The sequence below is a fragment of the Myxocyprinus asiaticus genome, chromosome 39 (assembly GCF_019703515.2).
Source record: "Myxocyprinus asiaticus isolate MX2 ecotype Aquarium Trade chromosome 39, UBuf_Myxa_2, whole genome shotgun sequence".
Lineage (NCBI taxonomy): Eukaryota > Metazoa > Chordata > Actinopteri > Cypriniformes > Catostomidae > Myxocyprinus > Myxocyprinus asiaticus.
In genome coordinates this window covers 32,340,868-32,359,440 of record NC_059382.1, presented here as the reverse complement: position 1 = coordinate 32,359,440, position 18,573 = coordinate 32,340,868, and the positions used below count along the sequence as shown (strand labels likewise).

Here is an 18,573-nt window from a genome sequence, read left to right as displayed (position 1 = left end):
AAAATAAATACAATTAAATAAAATTAAAAAAAAAATAACTTTTGTGATATTTACCATTACCATGATATTAAATTACTCATACTGTGATACAGAATTTGGGTAAAATCGCCCACCCCCAGCTCATCATAAAGAGGTGTATTCCAGTCATTGTATGCATTAAATGCCATTTAAATGTTATATAACACTAAATTACTTTCTAAATACAGACTAACAGCATGAACACTGTACAGCTTTCTTAAACAGCAATAATAATAATTTAAAGAAAATCAAAAACTTACATTCATGGTGACATGTAAAATAAATAAATACTTCACAAACAAATACAATTCACATTGCTCTGTCAGCAAACATGGAAGCATGTGCAGAGTCCAAAACAACAAATTATCCCAGTCCACGCTCTCCAACTGACAGGATATTGTCACTGTTGGACTGTAATAAAATCCACCCACTAGTCCAAAGTGCCTACACACCAAAACCAACAATAGCTGCACTGTGACTAAACAACAACGCTCTCAACACAGGTCATATAGTTAAGGGCAAAGTGTATTTATGAATGACTCATTAGGTTGGCCACATGGTAAGGTATCTGACATAGGGAAAAGATACAAGTGTGTTGAAATATGTGGAGCCTTACAAAGTCACAGTACGAAGAGAATTCACCCTCGTAGAGATAACATAGCCGTTTGAAATCTCTTATGCTGATAACAAAATGTTGGATGACACTTGATGGTCATTGCAAGTTCAGCATCTGACAGAGAGTCGCCCAAAGGCATTTTAACCAACAAGTCAATAACTCCGACATTGTGTAACAGAAAGCAAAACAAACTAAATTTGCATTTCCTGAGGGAAATACCAATGAACAGAGAAGAAAGCTAGAGGAATGGGAGGTATAGAGGAGACCCAGCTGACATCAGCAGCTGAAGTAGCCAGCAATTATGACATGTCTCTGAAGAGCATTTTCACATCATTGCTGGCAGTTAGAAATTAAATGGCAAAGGGGAGATATTCAAACTTAAGTTATAGTTCACCCAAAAATAAAAATTCAGTCAGTTTACTACCCCATCTTTTGTTATAACCCCATATGAAACAATTTTGTGCTCAGAGATGTCATACAATGGCAGTTTATGGTGACCACCTCTTCAAGCTTCAAAAGGAAACAAAATTTTAATTTAGAGTCTAATAAATTATTGTATGGGACTCATGTCTTGTTCTGAGGGAATAAGAGATGATTTGGTGAGAAACAAAGCAAAATCTAATGTATTAAGTTAAATTCTTGAACGACCGTTGATCTCCTGTGCGCGTTGAATGAGACTGCACGCGAGCTTTAGAGCTCCTTGCACGAGAGAGGATTAGTTACGCTGCGCTTGCAAGGTGGGGCATTTAAGCGAAAACTCGTTTTGTTTCCCTTCAACAGGACCACCAGCGATACTAACAACAGAAAACGCAACATAGCTTTTCGCTTACCGAAAGTGAACTGGAAAAAAACGGAGAGGCATGCAGAGGGATCAGGAATGTCTGTCACCTCTTCTCTATTCTGAACCGGTGTGTATGTGTGTGACAGCCATCCACCTGAAGAGTGTCACACCCTGTCTACACCGGACGTGAGCATCGCATCACATCAAAAGTAATAGAACCCCATTATAATCAATGATGCTGTCTACACTAGAAGCGTCCATTGTGATGCATCTGTCATGCAGACAATAACGGGTGTCCCGTTCCATTTTGCACTGCACGCAATTGCACTACTACGCAAATCAAACGGTTTAGAACATTCGTGTCCATGTGTGCAGTGTAGACAGCCTCAAGTCGTTGCGATGTGTCGACGGACGTGCCTGGTGTAGACAGGGTAGTAGGTGTAACTTTCAGTTTATCAATTATGATTTAGGGTTTGGAATTAATGAAAAAATAAACAGGCCTACCTAACCTAAACACATGCTGGTCAGATGTCTTTGACTGTTGCACCATATCTCGCTGTTGGACTGGCACATTTTTTAGACACCATGTCAAGTTCAAGATTAAGTATGTTATTCCTACAACACTAGCGCCACCAGACGGAAATACAAAAATAATTTTTTTTTTTTTTTTTTTTTTTTAAACAGCATTCTGAATACACCCCTCTCTGCTGTTGGTCAAACAAAGAGATAGTCCTGCCCCAAACTCACTCCATTGGTTCAGTAACGTTGGTGGGGAAGGCCTAAGCTGGTCACTCTAAACAAACAGAGAAATTTTTTGTGCCACAGATTTTCCAAAGAATTTCTTAGATCTTTAGGTCCATACAATGTTTTTCACCCACACCCATCATATTACTTCTGAAGATATGGAATAAAATACTGGAGTCATCTGGATTACTTTTATGATGCCTTTATGTGCTTGTTGCAGCGTCAAAATGTTGGCACCCCATTCACTCAAGAGGTTAAATTCAGTCAACATTACCACACACACACACACACACCAGAACAGTCTTTGCCCCACAGTGACCCCTCTCCAATACAATCAATAGAATTGTGGTGCTAGGCTGAAACGAATAGTCGACGTTATTGACAATGTCGACAATAAAAAAAATTGTCGAAAACATTTTCCTTGTCAAATAGTCGTTTGATCTCATTTAACGTAACATGAGATCAAATCAAACTCTAATGATGATGCACGAGAGCAGCACTGCAGTTTGCGCCTGACTGAGGAGAGGAAGAATTACACAGTTCACAGTCCAGATGTATTCTAAACTTTCCAAACAGCTTCAGGTGATGTAGATCGCAAAGTATGAGGGAATTATACAAAAATACAAAATAAGTAAATACAGAAGCACTCTCGTAGTGGAATAAGTGGAGCCGGAGCTCTTTAAAGGAAACACCCCAGCATTACAACTTAAATGCAGTTATATTTAATGCATTATATCTTTATTAAAGTTCAAATAATACAGAAGCAGATCATGAAAATAACTACAAACTCCGAAACTGGCATTTCTCTTTACTGTCATCACCTCTTCTATGAGTTGCGCGAAGTGTCTAGATCCAAGGGGCAGAGATTGAAACTGCATCCAGCTGATGCACACACTGTTGCGGGGATGCTCATCCCTCGAGCATGCACGCTTAATGCAGCTAGATTATAATGTGATGGCTTGCGACTTATTGAATCATAATATGTCACTGTGTGTTTCTTATCGTGAAGAAAACTGGCAATACGCAGCTTTATTAATGAGACAGAGTTTGTTTTTTTGAGAGTTAAAGATGGATTGAAGTGAACAAAAATGTGAGAGAGGGTAGTCTTCGCCCATTATACACTGCAGCAAAATACGTTTTCTTCTCTACATTTTCTTTAGCAGCTATACTGCAGAAGAAAAAATTGTTATCCGAGAATGTTGAATATAACATTACAAATACAAATATTTTAAAATATCTAAAAATCCTTTAAAAAAAGATGCATTCACCTGAGAAGCAGCATATAAGATAATTAGACTTGCTTTTAGAGAATAGATCTTGAATATAAGTATATTTTGTCTTTACTGCACTCGCAGAAGTATAACCAAGTGAAAAAATAAACATATACAAAATACACTTATATTCTCTATAAGATACATTCTCTTAAAGCATGTCTAAATATCTTATATGTTGCTTCTCAAGTAAATATATCTTGTTTTAAGGATTTTTATACAATTATAAATGGAAAATGAGACAAAAACACTTGATAACAATAGGATTTTTTTGTAGTATATTTCTTTACTGAATAAAACTTTTTAAAAAAAGGATGTTTTTCCCTTTATTCAGTAAATGTCATTTAGAGGTATTTTTAAAAGATGATTTTGTCCTCTTTATTGTTAGTAAGCACGTTTAATATAACCTTTTAAGTCGGGGCACGAGCTGAATAATCGATTAAGAGCTAATGATTAATCGTTGCAGTAATCACAGAATGATTATTCTAATAATCATTAGTTTAATCTATTATCAAAATAATCGTTAGTTGCAGCCCTATTGTGGTGTTCCCGGTCAAAGATGACCGGCCATTGTAAATGAATGGGGAAGATCACAAAAAACAGGACTTTTATTTTGAAATGCTTTTATTTTCTGAAAAGGGGCACAAAGTAACACTTGTGGTGTTCCCTGTCAAATCTGACCATTGTGACAAAGAAAAGTGGCCTAAGCCTATTTACACATTAACATTGTCTTATAAAGATCATTTCATGGAACAAAAATACCAACACTGTTCATATTTCTCTTATATTTTTTAATCAACAACAAACCAAATCAACGAACACCTGGTGGTTTTGTGTCCTCATGCACATGACTGACAATAACTTTTTGCATGTGCCTTGCAAATGTGTGCTCTGCATTTGAAACACACAATGCTTGATGAAAGAAAGATCATCAAAGAAAGATTCTATTGGAGAGGGGTCACTGTGGGGCAAAGACAGTTCTGGGGGGTGTGTGTGTGTGTGTGGTAATGCTGGATGGATGAATGGATGTTGGATGCAGTTCAGGGTAGGATAAAGTTCATCTCTGTGGAAAAAGAAAGCATGTAATACTCAAAACAGCTCGTGTGTGTACGTGAGCATGTGTGTGTGTTAGTGCACGTGTGTGTGTATGTGCGCGTGCACAGGTCCGAGCCTTTATGTTTGAAAGCACACATGCACATATGTGAACATGAACATGATGAACATGCTCCTCAACACTAAATTGTTCTCTTATTTTTGATCTCCCCCATTCATTTTCAATGGCCGATAATTTTTTTACAGGGAACACCACATGACTTTGTGCCATTTTGTACAAATTAAAAGTATTTCAAAACAAACGTCCTGGTTAAAAATTAAAGCACACTAGTGTGATAAATAGTACAGAATGTTTTCATATTTTATTTAATAATGCCAAAATTATCCACAAATAATGCCTTTTTCACTCAAAAATGGAGCTCAGGTCAATGAGGCCTATGATCAATAAGCTCTAAAAAGAAATACAAAACCTGTGCTAACCTAAAGAAAACAAGTTGGCAAAAGATCTAATCCAATATTTGGTGATAATATAGCATAACGAGTGATAAGCAACTTTTAATAGGCCGGTCATTTTTGACCGGGAACACAGGTTAAACAATTCAACACAGCACTAGAGTTAAACAAAGAATGCCAATACAGTTGTGCCTTGCAAACACTAGCCTAAATAAACCACAAAAAGAAGCCATTTCAGCTACTATAACTTTAAAAGCCGCCTTTACCTTGAAATTGAGTCAGTGACTTGCAAACTGTGAGGTTCAGGGACAGACCGCCTGGGACATATAATTCAAGCCATTGGCATCTATAAAGAGAAAGAAGTACATAGTAACACATTTATGGGTAACATTTACTGCAGTTGTTTGGACACACTTTCCACAAGAAACAATACCAAAAGAAACGCATTGAATGTGAAGATCAGGCCATTGTTCTGATCATATCTTCCTCCCTGTTTGCAAATCAACGTCACAGTTCAGTGCTCACACAATGATTTGGCAACCTCAAATACCTGCGTGTCAGTCCTCAAACTTCCTCTTTACCACATGCAAATTTTTGTGCACCAAGACAGACCAATCATGTTGCACAAATCGACCTGACTAACATTACCAAAACACACATTTAAACACTAAAGTATAATGATTATATACACACCTAACAGTACAGTATCAGGATTATATACACACTTCATAGTATATAACAAGGAATTTGTCTTGGTGACAGGAGCTTCCAATGCACAACAATGCAAAACAGCAACAAGACATAGATAATAATAAAAATAATTAAAAAATATAATTAAAATTTTTTTTATATATATATATATATATATATATATATATATATATATATATATATATATAAATAATAAATAAAAATTGAATAGAAAATAAAGTATATATAGTATACACAATAAAACTATATATATATATTATATATATATATATATATATATATATATATATATATATATGCGTGTGTGTGTGTGTATATATATATATATATATATATATATATATATATATATATATATATATATATATACATATATATACACACTACATTGCCAAAAGTATTCGCTCACCCATCCAAATAATTGAATTCAGGTGTTCCAATCACTTCCATGGCCACAGCACCTAGGCATGCAGACTGCTTCTACAAACATTTGTGAAAGAATGGGCCGCTCTCAGGAGCTCAGTGAATTCCAGCGTGGTACTGTGATAGGATGCCACCTATGCAACAAGTCCAGTCGTGAAATTTCCTCGCTACTAAATATTCCACAGTCAACTGTCAGTGGTATTATAACAAAGTGGAAGCGATTGGGAATGACAGCAACTCAGCCACGAAGTGGTAGGCCACGTAAAATGACAGAGCGGGGTCTGCGGATGCTGAGGCGCATAGTGCGCAGAGGTCGCCAACTTTCTGCAGAGTCAATCGCTACAGACCTCCAAAGTTCATGTGGCCTTCAGATTAGCTCAAGAACAGTGCATAGAGAGCTTCATGGAATGGGTTTCCATGGCCGATCAGCTGCATCCAAGCCATACATCACCAAGTGCAATGCAAAGCGTCGGATGCAGTGGTGTAAAGCACGCCGCCACTGGACTCTAGAGCAGTGGAGACGCGTTCTCTGGAGTGACGAATCACGCTTCTTCATCTGGCAATCTGATGGACGAGTCTGGGTTTGGCGGTTGCCAGCAGAACGGTACTTGTCTGACTGCATTGTGCCAACTGTGAAGTTTGGTGGAGGGGGGATTATGGTGTGGGGTTGTTTTTCAGGAGCTGGGCTTGGCCCCTTAGTTCCAGTGAAAGGAACTCTGAATGCTTCAGCATACCAAGAGATTTTGGACAATTCCATGCTCCCAACTTTGTGGGAACAGTTTGGGGATGGCCCCTTCCTGTTCCAACATGACTGCACACCAGTGCACAAAGCAAGGTCCATAAAGACATGGATGAGTGAGTCTGGTGTGGAAGAACTTCACTGGCCTTCACAGAGTCCTGACCTCAACCCGATAGAGCACCTTTGGGATGAATTAGAGCGAAGACTGCGAGCCAGGCCTTCTCGTCCTACATCAGTGTCTGACCTCACAAATGCGCTTCTGGAAGAATGGTCAAAAATTCCCATAAACACACTCCTAAACCTTGTGGAAAGCCTTCCCAGAAAAGTTGAAGCTGTTATAGCTGCAAAGGGTGGGCCGACGTCATATTAAACCCTATGGATTAAGAATGGGATGTCACTTAAGTTCATATGCGTCTAAAGGCAGATGAGCGAATACTTTTGGCAATATAGTGTATATATATATATATATATATATATATATACACACACACACACACACATACATATATATATATATTTATATACACATACACGCATACACATACGTAGTGCAAATCTAATACAAATCCGCTATATACAGATGCAAGGGAACATAATGGCAGAAGAGGTTGGATGTGTTGGATAATATAAAAAGACTAAACTGTGTATTGCACATAATTATTGCTCAATGGGGCAGTTTTAACTGTTCATGAGATGGATAGCCTGAGGGAAAAAATTGTTCCTGTGCCTGACGGTTCTGGTGCTCAGAGCTCTGAAGCGTCGGCCAGAAGGTAACAGTTCAAAAAGGTAATGGGCAGGGTGAGTAGGGTCCAGAGTGATTTTTCCAGCCTTTTTCCTCACTCTGGAAGTGTATAGTTCTTGAAGGGGCGGCAGGGGGCAACCAATAATCTTCTCAGCAGTCCGAACTGTCCTTTGTAGTCTTCTGATGTCTGATTTCGTAGCTGAACCAAACCAGACAGTTATAGAAGTGCAGAGGACAGACTCAATGACTGCTGAGTAAAACTGTATCAGCAGCGCCTGTGGGAAGTTGAACTTCCTCAACTGGTGAAGGAAGTACAACCTCTGCTGGGCCTTTTTCACAATGGAGTCAGTGTGTGTCTCCCATTTTCAGGTCCTGTGAGATGGTAGTGCCCAAGAACCTGAATGACTCCACTGCTACCACAGTGCTGTTTAGAATAGTGAGGGGGGGTAGTGTTGGGGTGTTCCTCCTAAAGTCCACAATCATCTCCACCGTTTTGAGCATGTTCAGTTCAAGATTGTTTTGACTGCACCAGACAGCCAGCTGTTTAACCACCCTTCTGTATGCAGACTCATCGTCATCTCGGATGAGGCAGCATTAGTGTAGGGTTAAAGTAGTACAGAGTTGTATCAGAACTACATACAATTCATTGTGTAGGAGTAGGACCATTTACGCATTTAAAGTCCAGTATCAGGATTATGAACATATTTAATAGACTAGAGTAAGCATTATAAAAAAAAGTTTTTAAAAGTAGTATCAGAACTATATAAACACAGTTCACTGTACAGTATCACAATAACACAGTCTAACCTAGTATAGTTATTATTATATTATACACACTTAAAACAACAGTGTCGTTGCATCGCAGTATCAGTATTATCAGGATACTTACAGTACAGTTGAAGTATCACGCGACACGCTCGAGCTTCCAAATTCATACAGTGGCCAGGGTTGAACGACGAAAATACAGCGAATTAAAAGTAATAACGCAAAGGTAAAGGGTACTGTGTTTCTTCAGTTGAGAGGACGTTATCAAACTTACCTCAGTTTAAACGAAAAGAAGCGCTTGGAAACCGCAGCAGCTGATGTTCAAAAGTTATCTCGAGTTATCAGAAGACTTTATTAAAAACACCCACGGTGAAAGAGACTTTCAGCGAACCGCCCGGTTTTCATTGCATAGTTAATCGGAGACGAATTTACACACTTTTGGTCTCCTCTCCTGAAACTGTGAGAAGTTCGTTAATGACGCTCAGATTTTGTGGTGCGCGCACGTCAGCAAGATTCGCGAACGCGCACGTCGATCATAAACGTGTCTGACGTGCTTCTTGCCCTGTTAGTATAAATAAACATGAAATAAATAAAAACAGATATGGCATGATTGTTTGTAAATGTTATGAATTCTCAATAAAAATATGTTTAAAAACGTTTGACGGCACAGAGGGCCGAATATTTCACCGAGTTGCATCAGGACGTTATTGTTTTTTTTTTTTTTTTAGACATTTAAGCCCTATAAAGTATAATAGTAAAAAATAAATAAATAAATAAATAAATAAATAAATAAATAAAAAATACAAAAAATGAGCAAGTCAGTTCACTCGGCGAACTTTAGAACGTTCCAGGGCAGCTATTTTTCTCTGTAAACAAGCGGCATGCAAGTGCAGCTCCTATCTACTTAAATGAAGAAAGAACGACATTTCCAAAACGGTTGGTCAAGATTACTATCAAAAACATATTTTCAGTCAGCAGTAAATCTGAGAACACGGGTATCATGCATTGTGCTTCTTTTTACCTCAGAATACGCTAAAAAAAACTAAATTTTCCCGGCTTGTATAGCTAATCCGCATGCGCGTTCTCGAGTTGATTGACAGACGTTGTCTCTATCTAAAAGGTGATTGGTTCTTTTTACATGTAAGGCGGGACTTCCTTTCTACATCCGTTGACCGTTCCAATTTCTCCCATTTATTGTAAATAGAAGTGACCCTGATAAATACGCTCTGACCGTCCTCACCAGCGCTGTGAAAAGTCATTTCTACCACGTGAAAACGGACGATATCTTATACACGAATGACAACATTGAGAAACTCAACAATTGAGTTGATAATACACAATAAAGAGTTAAAATTGAAGAGTTATGATTTAGACCCATCGTAACAAAACGGCGCCCACTCTCGAACCCCGTTGATTGCCTTTCTCCTGGCTGACTGGTTTCTGTGGTCTGAAGTTTAACAACAAACACGAAGTGGACAGCAGCACCCTCCACTGAAATAAGGTTGCATGTGCAACAGTTCTGAAATAAACCTACAGAAGTCACTGGGTTCTGGAAAACCTTGACGTCGGATAGAAAATCTTTCTTATTTTTGACGTTTTGTTGTTGTTTGGATTACATTGGCATCTATACCTTTTATCAATTATTTAAGTTTATATGACTAATTTTATAACTTGGTAGAAATTAAACAGAAATGTGTTATTCATTAGACTTTAGCATCAATAAAACCAAATCGTTATTTTATTCAAAAGCTTATTAATAAAGAGTAAACCCTTTGTTACTTTAGTACATTTTTTACTTCTTAATGATTATAAACTGAAAATTATAGTTGACTTACTGAAGTCAGTACACATAAAAAACATTCAAAAGCATTTTACCCCAAGTTATGTTGCAGCCTTATGCTAAAATGCTTTAAAAATAAATAAATAAATCACATCAATCTACACGCTATACCCCATAATGACCAAAGCAAAAACCACATTTTTGATAACTTTGCAAATTTATTACAAAGAAAAAACTAGGAGTCGCGTGGCGCCATGCGGGGGTCGGACGTGTGAACGGCAAGCTCTGCGCACTTTGCTAATTTTTAATACTTTTTGTGTCATAAACCGGTGAGATTCGACACACCCTGTTCCATAAATATTCTATGAAGTCAATATGTCAAAGAATTCAAAATCCTCAGGCTCTGGAAACATTAAAAGACACTTACGTGCTCAAGCTGATACCTCTGACAAGGTCGCAGACCGGGGACTCGGTTTGGACAGTGCGGTGGGAGAGATTCAGCATCAACTTCTGAGCATGTCGGCAATGCTGGCGAAGGTCGTAGGTGACTTGGAGGATCTTACTGTAATACATCGATCGATCACTGCCATGGAGACGAAATTCTCTGAGCTGGTTACAAGAATGGGGAATGTCGAGAAACGGATCGATTATCTGGAGTCATCAGAGAGGGAATTTGCTGCTAACCCACTAGCGACCAAGATAGACTTGGAATGCATTTGGGAAAAGTTGGAAGACCTTGAGAATCGTAATCGGCGAAACAACATCCGAATTGTTGGAATTCCTGAGAACAAAGAAGACCGAGATATGGTGAAATTCCAAGACAAGTTCTTCCCGAGTCTGCTCGACATAACAGGCCATAAGCTGGAAATCGAGCGAGCTCACAGGGACTCGGCTCGGAGATCCGGTGAGGGAGACAGGCCTCGATCAATTCTGGCCAAATTTCTGAGATCATCCGATAAAGATCTTGTGTTACACGAGGCAAGGAGTAAAGGAAGGCTTTCTTGGAAGAACCACAGCATTTTCTTGTTCCCAGACTGCGAATTCGACAAGAGAGAAACGTGATAGATTCAAGGAATGCAAGAAACTCTTACATCAATGGAAGGTCACTTTTGCACTGATGTTCCCGGCCAAATTGAGAATAGATACTAAGGATGGCCGCAAAATATTTACATGCCCACAGCAAGCCATGTCCTTCATAAAGTCAGAGGAATGAGTAAGTCATGGTGTGATTCTGAAGTTGCAGCCAATTGAGCCTGACTCACTGAACATTCACTTGACCGTCCGAGGAAACTGGGAGCCTTTGTTGTTTTTTTTTTGTTTTTTTTTTGTTTTTTTGCTGGTTCCACTAAGCGGCTGGAGTTTGTTTTGTGGAATAACACTCCTTCGGGACATTTGTGGTTGAATCTGCACGTTCTTTGTGCTCATGCCCCGAAGAAACGGAACTGTTTTTTTGTGTGTGTGTGTGTGTGTGTGTGCTGGTTCCACTAGAGGCTGGAGTTTGTTTTGGGGAGGAACACACCTTCGGGAGAGTTATGTGGATGAATCTACATGTTCTTCGTGTTATTCTGCCTATTGGCTGGAGTTTGTTTTATAGATTTTCTTCTGTTATGTAATTCTGTCTCACAAAATTTGTACAGAATCACCGGACTTGAGCAATCTCATGGCAAAGTTGTCGAGCGGGCTCTCATAGGCATACATGGACTGTTTGAGTTTAGAAGGATGGACGTGGGTTGGCGCCTTCATGCGTGGGGTTAATGTGCACATTTTTCTTTTTTCTGTTTGTTTGGTTCAGGGTCGGATCATACAGTATGCCTCATTCATCAAAAAATCCAAAGCACGAGAACTCGTGGAGTTGGAAGGGAATATTAAAAGTGCCGAGGCAGAGCTGAAGTGCTGAATGTTGTCTGATGGCCTGTGAAATACAGATATAATACTATTTTGTCATGGAAGGTGGAGTTTTGGCTATTCAGGGCAAGACAGTCATACTTTGAGTCAGGGGACAAAGCAGGGAAGCATTTGGCAAGATATATAAAGCAGGGAGAGTTTTTTCTACCATTCTCTCAGTGAATTCTGCCATTGATATTAATAATGCTTTTAAAGAATGACATCTTGATCTCTATAGTTCCACATCTTTGTCTACTGATGAAGATATTAGAAATTTTGTGGAACCATTTGAACTCCCTAAACTGACAACTGAGCAAAAAAATTCCCTTGATTCTGAGATAACCATGGAGGAGCTTGGCGAGGTAATTAAGGCCTTACCATGGCTTTGCCGCTGAGTTTTTTTAGATCTTATGCTACAGAACTGGCCCCACTTTGTTAGAAGTGTATACGGAATCATTAAAGAATGGAAAGCTTCTGCCAACCATGACACAAGATCTGGATCAGTCTGATTCTTAAATAAGACAAAGATCCAAGCGAGTGTAAGAGTTATCATCCAATTTCCCTGATCCAGATAGACGTTAAAATATTGTCAAAAATTTTGGCTAACCGATTAAGTTATGACATCTCTTATATATATAGATCAGGTGGGGTTTATTCAGGGCTGCAGCTCTTCTGATAACATTATGCGTCTCATCAATATTATGTGGTCAGTGGCGAATGATCAGACTCCGATCGCGGCCATCTCACTTGACGCCGAAAAGGTGTTTGATATGGTAGAATGGGATTATCTTTTTAAGATTTTGGAAATATATGGGTTCGGAAATACTTTTATTGGATGGATTAAGTTACTTTATAGACACCCGGTAGCGGCGGTACAAACAAATGGATTAATTTCAGATTTTTTACTCTGGATAGGGACACCCGGTAGGTAAACTTTCCCCATTATTGTTCTGTCTTGCCCTGGAACCATTAACAGCCGCGATAAGAAGGGAAGATGATTTTCCAGGGGTGGTGGCAGGAGGTATGACGCATAAGCTTTTGCTTTATGCAGACGGTATTTTATTATTCGTCTCCGACCCCATTAGATCTATGCCTTGCCTCCTCAGAATTATTAATTCCTTTTCTAAGTTCTCAGGATACAGTGTCAATTGGTCTAAATCCGAAGCTTTGGCTCTGACAGCATCCTGCCCAGTAACAGCTTTTCAGCCGGGCGTTTTCCAGTGGCCCAAACAGGGCATTAAGTATTAGGGTATTTTATTCCCAGCAAATTTGTCTGATTTAGTTAGTTAATTTTGACCCCTTAATAAAAAGGTGTTCAAGCGATGTGGGCAGGTGGGCTTCGTTACATTTATCTATGATTGATTAATATTATTGAAATGAATTGTATTCCAAAATTTAACTACCTGTTACAATCTCTCCCTGTAGATGTCCCCCTCTCTTATTTCAAGCAATTTGATAGCATAGCGAAGTCCTTCATTTGGAATGGTAAATGTCCCAAATTACATTTTAATAAGTTACATAGGCCGATTGACAAAGGTGGGCTAGGTCTACCCAAGATTTTGATTTATTTGATTTATTATTATGCATTCGGTCTCAGACATTTGGATCATTGGTTTTGTATTGAACAGGAAGTTCTTGCCCCTATTTTGCCATGTTTGTTTTGCTTTTATGTTTTGCTTTTCGGCTGCATTGAAGGTTCCCAAGAGCACAGTGGCCTCCATAATTCTTAAATGTAAGAAGTTTGGAACAACCAGGACTCTTCCTAGAGCTGGCTGCCTGGCCAAATTGAGCAATCGGGGGAAAAGGGCCTTGGTAAGAGAGTTGAGCAAGAACCCGATGGTCACTCTGGTTGAGCTACAGAGATCATGTGTGGAGATGGGAAAAACATGCAGAAGGACAACCATCACTGCAAAACTCCACCGATCTGGGCTTTATGGCAGAGTGTCCAGACGGAAGCCTCTTCTCAGTGCAAGACACAAAAAAGCACCTAAAGGACTCTCAGACTGTGAGAAACAAGATTCTCTGGTATGATGAAATGAAGATTGGACTGTTTGGCCTCAATTCCAAGTGTCATGTCTTGAGGAAACCAGGCACCGCTCATCACCTGTGCAATACCATCCCAACGGTGAAGCATGATGGTGGTAGCATCATGCTGTGTGGGTGTTTTTTATGGCAGGGACTGGGGGACTGGTCAGGGTTGAAGGAAAGCTGAACGCAGCAAAATGCAGAGATATCCTTAATGAAAACCTGGTCCAGAGCGCTCAGGACCTCAGACTGGGCCAAAGGTTCACCTTCCAACAGGACAATGACCCTAAGTACACAGCCAAGACAACGCAAGAGTGGCTTAGGGACAACTCTGTGAATGTCCTTGAGTGGCCCAGCCAGAGCCCGGACATGAACCCAATCGAACATCTCTGGAGAGACCTGAAAATGGCTGTCCAGTGACTGTCCCCATCCAACCTGACAGAGCTTGAGAGGATCTGCAGTGAAGAATGGCAGAAAATCCCCAAATCCAGGTGTGCAAATCCTGTTGCATCATACCCAAAAAGACTTGAGGCTGTAATTGCTGCTAAAGGTGGTTCAGCTAAGTACTGAGTTAAGGGTCTAAATACTTATGTCAATGAGATATTTCAGTTTTTCTTTTTAATAAATTTGCTAAGTTATCAAAAATCTGGTTTTTGCTTTGTCATTATGGGGTATGGATTGTAGATTGATGTGAGAATTTTACATAACAAAATGTGGAAAAAAAATTAAAGAGTCTGAAAATTTTGAATGCACTGTATATACACTGGCGGCCAAAAGTTTGGAATAATGTTCAGATTTTGCTCTTATGGAAAGAAATTGGTACTTTTATTCACCAAACTGGCATTCAACTGATCACAATGTATAGTCAGGACATTAATAATGTGAAAAATTACTAGTACAATTTGAAAAAATAAAAAATAAAAAAATTCAGAACTTTAACTACTTCAAAGATTTCTCATCAACAAATCCTCCATGTGCAGCAATGTCAGCTTTGCAGATCCTTGGCATTCTAGCTGTCAGTTTGTCCAGATACTCAGGTAACATTTCACCCTACGCTTCCTGTAGCACTTGCTATAGATGTGGCTGTCTTGTCGGGCACTTCTCATGCACCTTACAGTCTGGCTGATCCAACAAAAGCTCGCTCTCTCTCTCTCTCTCTCTCTCTCTCTCTCTCTCTCTCTCTATATATAAAACAGCTGGTATATCGATGTGTAAGTGAATTCATATAGGCCCACAACAAGAACACACAGTCTTATTAATTTTAAAAGCTTAAATTTATTTAAAATATAAAAGCTTTTATATTTATTTGAATTGAAGACGTTATATGTCATTCAAAACTATTACATATAAATATAGGCTACTACTGATTACAAAACAAATATAGATATATAAAGATTAATATTCTCCCTAAGTTTATTTTCCATTTCCAAAATCTACCAGCTAGTATATCAAAAAGTGTTTTTAGACAATGGATTAAATGACTTTGTAAATATATATGGGATAATAGGAAACCTAGAATTAGTCTTAAAAATTCTTAAGCTGTCAAAAAGGCTTGGGGGACTAGAATTCCCAAATTTAATAAATTATTATAAAGCTGCCCAAATTCAACCTATATTGATTTGGATGAACAAAGAATCTAAAATGAAATGGAGGAAGATGGAAATTTATCAAATGGAGAAACCTGTTAGTATTTCCCTTTTCCTATCCAAACAAAGCAACAAATTTAAATCATTAGATTATATTTGTATTAATAGTACTTTTAGAATTTGGTTAGAAAAATACAAATTGTAAAATTAAGAAAGATATGAGAAATTGCTAAAGATCCTGATTTCATGCCAAATAGATTAGATAATACATTTAAGTTTTGGGCAGATAGAGGTCTGAAAAGATATCACCAACTGTTCACTGATAAAGGAATGGATACCTTTTCAAACCTAGCAAAAATGTATGAGCTTCCAAATTCATTTTTTATTATTATTATTTACAGGTAAGAAGATATTTATTAGCAGAAGTTAAAGTAAAAGAAATAAAAAAGGAAATGCATCCATTAATAAATTATATAATTGATACATACAACTAATCCAATTAAAATTTTTAGGAATTGTAAAGAGTGCACTTGAAAGAGATATACAGGACACAAATTAAATATAAACACAAATAGAACATAAAATTATATGTAGGTGGGAGGATGAATTAAAAATAAAAATTAGTCAGCAAGACAAGGAAGAAATATCACATAATACATTCCATACTACTCAATCCAGTGTTTTGGAAGGAATATGCTTGGAAGATACAAATGAGATTTTTTTTACAACACATATTATTCAAAGTAAATACAATAGCATGGTAAAAGGGGATTGTTGGAGAAAAAAAGGCTCATTACAGTCAAATTCTATATGAGAGCTTGACAACTTATTAAAATGAAGTTATTAGACAGGTTAATTTAAAATTTAACTGCACAGTAGAAATACATCCAGAAAACCTTATTTTGGGTAAAATGCCATTGTCCTTAAGAAATAAAACTGAACAAAATATATTTAGGGTAATTAAAATAGCAGCTTTGAAACAGATTACAAAGATAAATGGGATTTGCTTAGAAATATTATAAATTAAATTAGATAGATTATTTCCTTCAGATTCGTGATTTTTTTTTTAACAAATTTAGTTAAAATATGAGGTATGATGTCCTATCTTATTTATTTCTTTATTTTAAAGGAGGTGATGCCTTAACTTTCTTTCCACTTTATTTGAAATATAGCATGTAAATTAATGAATTACACGTGTTATTTATAGAAAATGCTGTGAATGTTTATTTGATATGGTTATTCAAAATAACAGTGTTTTTTTTTTTTTTTTTTTTGTATTTCTCTCTCTTGATGTACAATTTTACATCTTAGTAAAAAAACATGCAAAAATAAAAAGAATAAAAAAGGCTACTATTGATTAATTAAAAAGTGAGCACTTGGAATACTGTATGCAAAAAACTGGTATACAATAAGAGGTATTTGTTCTTCTTATAAAAGACGTATTTTGTGTACTGCTTATATTATTATAACTTCAAGTAAAAATAATGTATGTTCATCTCGAGTCAATGAAAGAAAGAAGGGGTTTGGGTGGCATTCACCCCTTTCCATAGCAATCTTAAACTATTAATATTTTAAAAACGATTATTTTTTGCAGTTATCATATTAATCCATTTTACTGGCTGTTTAATAGATAGCCTAATATATTATTTTTTCAAAGATATTTTTTGCTATGGCTAAATAGGGTAAATGAAAAACAATTACATAAAAAAAAAAAATACAACAATCTACATTTAGATTCTCAAATAAATAATTTATCATGAAGAGTCAATTTTGTGGATTTCTACGATTTTATTTGTAAAGTGTGCTTTAAGAGACATGAGGGAGTGACTTGATTGCGTCAGAGATGTCATTTTACTCACAGCTGATTGGTTCGGCATCTGTTAGCGATCTGTAATCTAGAACAAAACCTGCTACGGAGCAGGTTAGCCGTGTAGCGCAAGTTGCTATGGCAATGAACACCGCTAAAAGCCGACCAACTTTCACAGTGCCTAAAGCCTGGGGTTGAGGCAAACTAAACTAAAACTTACCTGGCTAGCCACCGAAATCGGCTTCATGGAACAGGCCTCAGATAAAACTGAAATGTACGGCTTTTTAACACTTCTGTGTACAAATTTGGAGGCTGCTTACTGGATAAATACGGGTAAACATCATATTATGCGACTACGCATGACTTTACGGAGAGCTTACGACCTACTAGTTAAGTCTTGCCTTAAGAACAGATGGTGCAACCAAATTAAGCACTGACTTAGTTACAAACTAACTAGTAGTTACTAAGCCCATAGGTGAACTTTACGTCCTAACTTACGTGAGAACAGCTGGTGCAGCCCTGCCCAGGTGATTACTCACCCTAAACACTTGTGGCTCATTTCAGTGAAGGCGAGTCTGAGTCACTCACACACACAACCTGACTGGGGATACACACTGGAACGCTGTTGATTTTGATGAGTTTATATTGACTTATCACTGAAGCTGTGTGTGACAAAGTTCTTATTGAAAGACGTAGTGTGAGTGAAACCTTGAGAATAAAGAGAACACTTACGTGGACTGCGACGCCAACTCCCGCTTCCGTCTTTCCATCCTACGCCGAGAACGCTACAATGAACTTTTGTTAGCATATTCGAGGTCTGAAAACACATTTTTACCAGTTGTCATTTTCTGCAAATAAATACTCTGACAATTTTTTTATTTGGAATTTGGGAGAAATGTTGTTAGTACTTTATAGAATAAAACATAAATGATCATTTTACTCAAACACATACCCATACATAGTAAATCCAGAGAAACTGATAATTTTGCAGTGGTCTCTCAATTTTTTCCAGAGCTGTATATAGTGATACAATTTTACCAGAATATCGCTTCATAAGATTCATCCCCAAATTAGCACCATTCCCCCTTATACCTTTATATCCTTCTGTATAATGTTGTCCATTTCAATCTTAAACACCTTTTATTTACATCATTTAACACCCCGAAACCAAGGTC

At 37.7% G+C, this 18,573-nt stretch overlaps 1 protein-coding gene across 8 annotated transcripts in view; it reads right to left on the bottom strand.

Moving 5' to 3' along the window:
• Nucleotides 1–8,810, bottom strand: part of rffl (ring finger and FYVE-like domain containing E3 ubiquitin protein ligase) — a 47,217-nt gene extending 38,407 nt beyond the window's left edge. For 4 of the 8 annotated variants that reach the window (XM_051679789.1, XM_051679795.1, XM_051679796.1 and 1 more), the window contains exons 1-2: nucleotides 8,591–8,810; nucleotides 5,203–5,282 (exon numbers count right to left, since the gene is read on the bottom strand). The gene's annotated coding sequence lies outside the window, so the exon portion shown is untranslated. The other 4 variants (XM_051679793.1, XM_051679790.1, XM_051679794.1 and 1 more) reach the window with 4 other exon arrangements.
• Between the last annotated feature and the right edge of the window lie 9,763 nt (nucleotides 8,811–18,573).